Source organism: Coregonus lavaretus, assembly GCF_964263955.1.
Source record: "Coregonus lavaretus genome assembly, chromosome: 3".
Lineage (NCBI taxonomy): Eukaryota > Metazoa > Chordata > Actinopteri > Salmoniformes > Salmonidae > Coregonus > Coregonus lavaretus.
The window spans coordinates 16769975-16776543 of record NC_139990.1 but is presented as its reverse complement, the minus strand read 5'-3'; positions in this window follow the sequence as shown (position 1 = coordinate 16776543).

The following is a 6569-nucleotide window of genomic DNA, read 5'->3' as shown; positions in this document are numbered from 1 at the left end:
TCTAAAATACATTGTTCAAAGAATCTTACCCCAAATTAATTCCAAAAGCCATATCTAAGCCTTAAATCACCAACAGAGACGTCAACGCAATGGTCCACAAGTAGTGACTTACTGCCTTGCTTAGTTGACATACCCGTTTGGTGTGTATTTATTGCCTGAACCTGCAGTTGCCAGCCAATCACTGGCTGATTGATTAATCATGCTCAGCTATACATATTTGTGGAGTGGACAGATTTTAAAACCATCTAGGTGAGGAGAGAGGACGCAACGAGTTAAGGAAAGACTTTTGAAATTCACCCAAAGAGGGCTATCGTTATGACATCACAATGACATGCAGCTGAACATGATCAATCAATCAAACAGTGATGAGGACTGGATGTTCAAGCTATAAATATACACTCAGCTGATATATCAACTACTCAAGGCAGTAAGGCTGCATTTGCACAGGCAGCCCAATTCTGATCTTGGTTTCACTAATTAGTCTTTTTGACAAATCAGATCGGCTCTGAAAAAGAGCTGATTCGAAAAGATCTGATGTGATTGGTCAAAAGACAAATTAGTAGATCTGAATTGGTCTGCCTGTGTAAAAGCAGCCTACGTTTGCTTGCTGGCAGCTATTGCTTTGTCTAGTCTGTGGGTGCTGTAGTACTTAATTTAAATAATTTTGGTTACGATTTTTGGACAAAAGTGTTTCATACCTACTGAAAGGTTGCTGCTTGTGAAATATGTTGTGTAATATCTCTCTTGGCTTTTACATGACTTAACTTACACAATTAATTCTCTTGACAGGATTTTTTTTTGCTTCAGTGTTTGCAGATCGTGTAAGCTACACTTGAGCTCCACATGGTAAGGAAAAGACAACCTACAGACATTTTGTTAATCTTGTTCAAAATAAATCTGTAATGACTTCCTTCTGTTTTATTTCCTGGCGAATAGAGAAAGAGGCTACAGGTATTCTGGCTCTTCCAGGATGAAAGTTGAGCAGAGGCCACCAAGTGGCAGCTATCCCCAGGATCAACTCAGACCAGACTCTAGTACTTCTGGTTCAGGCCTGAGTAAAGCTACCCACAGAGTGACTGGACCCAACACCCACAACCAGAGGGTCAAAGGCACTGCATCTCAGTGCTAGAGGCGTCACTACAGACCCTGGTTCGATTGCCGTGATTGGGAGTCCCATAGGGTGGTGCACAATTGGCCCAGCGTCGTCCAGGGTAGGCCGTCATTGTAAATTAGAATTTGTTCTTAACTGACTTGCCTAGGTAAGAATTATTTTTAGTAAAAATAATTTACTATTTGGCCATGTACTATGCCATGCTTGAACCCTTGACCATTGGCCAGGCATTAAGATAAGTGAAAGTAGGGCATACATTTCGATGTCCTCTCTAGATGTGAAGTAAATGCCATCTACTGGTGAACTACCATTTTTGCTTGGGCAGTGTGGATCGGCTTTAGTAAACTATAAATAGTGCGAGGCTTGATTGTGTAAATACACTTAATTACAGCACAATAACCACTAACTTCATTTTGCACCTAAAATCTAAATGTGGCCCTAAAATGAGTAGAGCTCATTCAATCGTTATGGGGGAACATGGAGTGTATGCCGTCATTTCTCACCTATGGGTTGAGTTTATTGTTGGTCTACCTTGTCTCTCAGATAAACTGTTGTAGGAAGTGTATGGGGAAACAACTATAGCGCATCTGTTTTGTGGGTAATTCCGACAAATCTTTAACAAACCCTTCACCCAACAGTATATTTGTTCTGTAAATAATTATTTGTCCATGTACTGTGCCATCCTTAAACCCTAGAGACAGTGGCCAGACATTGAGACTGGCACCCTTTATAGATGTGAATTGGGTGCCATTTACTGGTGAAATGGTGCACTAACATTTTTGCTTGGTTAGCGTGGATCAGGGGCGAATTCCTTATGCTGATTCTGTTGCAAAATGTTTCTTAAAAGGAAGCAAATGGAACGAAACTGAGGAACCTACCGGAATTTGTCAAATATAAAATGTTGTTTTAGTTGGAAAAGTTCAGTTTTGCAACTGTTTGGACTAATGATTACACCCCTGCTTCAGTAAACTGTAGTCTGACAGGATTTCCACATAACACTATAATTTGGATAGCCACGCTAGCTTCGCCCTCGTGTGGGTGCTATCATGCAGGCTAGGTAGTAATAGGTATCAACAGCCGATCCAGTAGGGTCTGGACGCTATAGTGAGCTTCGACTGGTCAATAGTGCCGCGATGTCGCAGAGCAGCCTATTTGCATAAAGTTCACCTTTCCCCAATTTTGGTCCCGCCGCCTTCACCATCTCTCGTCCACGCTCGCATCACGCAACCGCAATGTTCCCTCATTCACCGCGACTTCATTCACAGTAAACGCTGCTGCATATGTCGGCTCAATCGAAAATTACCTTAACATTTTTATGCGGATCAACCGCGATACTTCCTGAATATGGATGGAATCCAGCCCTGAGGCTTGTGTAAGTAGACTTCACTACAGCACAATAACCACAAACTTCACTTTGCATCTAACAATAACCAAGTAAGCATTTCAGGGTAAGGTCTACACTTGTTGTATTTGGCGCATGTGACAAATAACATTTGATTTGATGTTTCCATCCACAATTTGTATGTGGGTCATACCATATTAAAAAAATATGACAGACGTGATGGAAACGGGAAGTTTGCGTGTCATTTTATAAATGTTTGTTTTTTGGGGTACTTTTTACCCCCTTTTCTCCCCAATTTCGTGATATCCAACTGGTAGTTACAGTCTTGTCCCATCGCTGCAACTCCCGTACATAAATGCTAACAGAACTTGTTCGTTTGATCTTTTTGTGTCTGTGAAATTAACTATGCGGAAATGGCGGTGAAAATGCCTTTATGCGCAAATATTGATTATAATAACCATCATATAGAAGTAAACGTCACGTGACGAAATGGTGTACGTGTGGTCCTCCCGATTGACTTTGGAAACCATGCAGTTTATTAGGCTACAGATGAAATAATGAATTTCACAGGGTGGTGAAGGTGCACAGTTATCTTGATCCTCCTTCCCAATAAATATGGAGGGTCTTATTCTGGTGACATGATGATCGATGTTTGACAATCTCATCATGTAGACAAGGGGTTCCCACAACCCCTTGTGCCCCACAGTTTGGGAAGCACTGATATAGACTATACCTGCACAGGCTACCTGAACTGTATCTGTGAGCTGTTGGCTAGAGCACATGTGCCAACATCAGAGTAGGCACATTTGCTATTTAATGCAATAGTTTTTGTGACAAAACTGTCGGTAGAGTTGAAAATGAGATGGAAACACATTGAACTTAAAATGTTTATTCAGTACATGGAAAAAAGTAAATCGTGTGCACTACATCATGCACTGATAAAAAAAAAAAAAAGCATATTTTCTTAATGCGGATTCTAGAATATTCACATGAAAATCTGTCGCCAATTGGATGGAAACCTAGCTAGTGTGGCCCTAAAATATGAGTAGAGCTCATTCAATCACTGGTGGGAACCAATGATAAGCCTATACATCATTGACATTAGTTAGGTTTCCATCCAATTGTCAACAGGGTTTCATGTGAAAATTCAAAATTCTGCATAAAAACAATATGCACATTTTCTCACCAGAGTTGTTTCCATCAAATTGACTTGTTGCAGATAAAATGCTGTGTGTGATGAAGTAGTTGACATAAAAATAACTTAGTTAAGTTGATTTCCATTTCATTTTCACCTCTACTGATGGTTTGGTCATAAAATAGGCCTATGTTGCGTTTATATAGCTAATGTGGCCATTATGGTTTTGGCATGCGCGCTCTAGCCAACAGCTTGCAGATACAGTGTGGGTAGGCTGGCCAACATGATGAGGTTGTTATGGACAAAAGAGTAAGGTTATTTGTATTTGTCAGATGGCAGCCAAGCATCGATCATCATGTCACCTCAATATTTATTGGAAAGAAGCATCAAGCTCATCAACTGTGCACTTTCACCACCCTGTGAAGTTCATCATAACTTAGGCCCTATTTCATCTGTAGCTTAATAAACTGCACGCTTTCCTGTGTCTTAGTGGGAGGACCCCAAAGCATATCATCGCGTGACTCCAACTTTACTTCGATATGACTGTTATTATATAAATATTTGCGTTTCCACCACTATTTATCGCATTATTAATTCTACCAACACAAAAAGATCCCACATTGTCAGGCGTGTTTTGTCAACATTTTGGAAAGTTTATACACATTTGCTGTTTCCATCAGGCCTGTCATGACATTTTATCTGACATATACACTTAGTGTACAAAACATTAGGAACACCTTCCTAATATTGAATTGCACCTCCTTTTGCCCCCAGAACAGCCTCAATTCGTCGGGGCATGGAGTCTACAAGGTGTCAAGCGTTTCACAGGGATGCTGGCCCATGTTTCCAATGCTTCCCACAGTTTGCTGGATGTCCTTTGGGTGGTGGACCATTCTTGATACACATGGGGAAACTGTTGAGTGTGAAAAACCCGGCAGTGTTGCAGTTCTTGACATACTCAAACAGGTGCGCTTGGCACCTACTACCATACCCTGTTTAAAGGCACTTAAATATTTTGTCTTGCCCATTCACCCTCTGAATGGCACACATACACAATCCATGTCTCAATTGTCTCAAGGCTTAAAAATACTTATTTAACCTGGCTCCTCCCCTTCATCTACACTGATTTTTAAGGGATCATAGCTTTCACCTGGATTCACCTGGTCAGTCTATATAATGGAAACAGCAGGTGTTCCTTATGTTTTGTTAAAACCACATCAAACCAAATGTATTTATAAAGCCCTTTTTTAGCAGATGTCACAGTGCTTTTACAGAATCCAGCCTAAAACCCCAAAGAGCAAGCAATGCAGATGTAGAAGCATGGTGGCTAGGAAAAACTCCCTAGAAAGTCAGGAACCTAGGAAGAAACCTAGAGAGGAACCAGGCTCTGAGGGGTGGCCTCTTCTGGCTGTGCCGGGGGGAGATTATAAGAGTACATGGCCATTAAGGCCAGATCGTTCTTCAAGATGTTCAAACATTCATAGATGACCAGCAGGGTCAAATAATAATCACAGTGGTTGTAAAGGGTGCAACAGGTCAGCACCTCAGGAGTAAATGTCAGTTGGCTTTTCATAGCCGAGCATTTGAAGGTCGAGACCGCAGGTGAGGGTGAAAAACAGCAGTTCCCGGGACGGGGTAGCACGTCCGCTAGACAGTTCAGGGTTCCATAGACGCAGGCAGAACAGCAGAAACTGTATCAGCAGCACGACCAGGTGGACTGAGGACCGGAACAGCCAGGAGTCGTCAGGCCAGGTAATCCTGAAGCATGGTCCTAGGGCTCAGGTCCTGCAGGAGGGGAGGAGAATTAGAGGAAGCATACTTAAGATCACACAGGACACCAGATAGGACAGACTGACCCTAGCCCCCTGGCACATAGACTATTGCAGCATAGATACTGGAGACGGGGGGTCGGGGGACACTGTGGCCCCGTCCGACAATACCCACTTTGCCAAAGCACAGCCCCCACACCACTAGAAGGATATCAACAGACCATCAATTTACTACCCTGAGACAAGGCTGAGATCTATCCCACCGCACGAGATCGAGGGGGCGCAAAACCAGACAGGAAGATCACGTCGAGTATAGCGAAAACGGGACAACGGGCACGCCCCCCTCCTAGGGACGGCATGGGAGAGCACTAGTAAACCAGTGACTCAGCCCCCATTATAGGGTCAGAGGCAGAGAATCCCAGTGGAGAGAGGGGAGCCAGTCTTTGGCCTCCCTTGTCCATAGTACACCCATTTTCATTTAACTGATTTTACATTACTATTTCCTGTGATAGGTCTACATTTCAATAGCTCACTGTCCATATGAGGTACAGATCTACAGACCAGTGCGGTGGGTTCCTTGATTTCTCTTATCAAAGGTAAAAACTATATATTTTTCAAAATTCCTCCCCTTTGATATTCTACAGATATTTATCCTATTACAGCTGTGGCTATTAATTCACGTTCATATCACATTTTCTATAGATTCCAGTCCAAATGACAAAACCACTTGATGTTAGGTCACTGACCTCCCTCTATACTACACCCATGATAATTGTCATTTTTCATTGCACTGATTTAACTTAAATATTTCCTGTGATAGATCTAATTTTCATTACCTTTCTTATGAAAGGTACACAATAATTATTATTTTTATTTTTATTCCTCCACTTGGTCCTCTTGGAAATATTTTTACTATTACTGCTTTGGTTACTAATTCACATACAGAGCTACTTTTCTATAGCTTTATATCCAGATGGTTTTGAAACACTGAATATACTTTCCAATATTGTACATTATTTAACATAGTCACCTCAAATATTTGGCACCATTTTATAAAGCAAAAAATACTAAAAAATAAATCAAATACTGAGCTATATTGTATGCTCCAAAATAATTGGGATATTATTTTACACTAATACAACTGCTCAGAAAAGTAGATTTTAACATGTTTAACAAGTAATAAGGGAGGTCAAGGAACAAACCACACTTGTC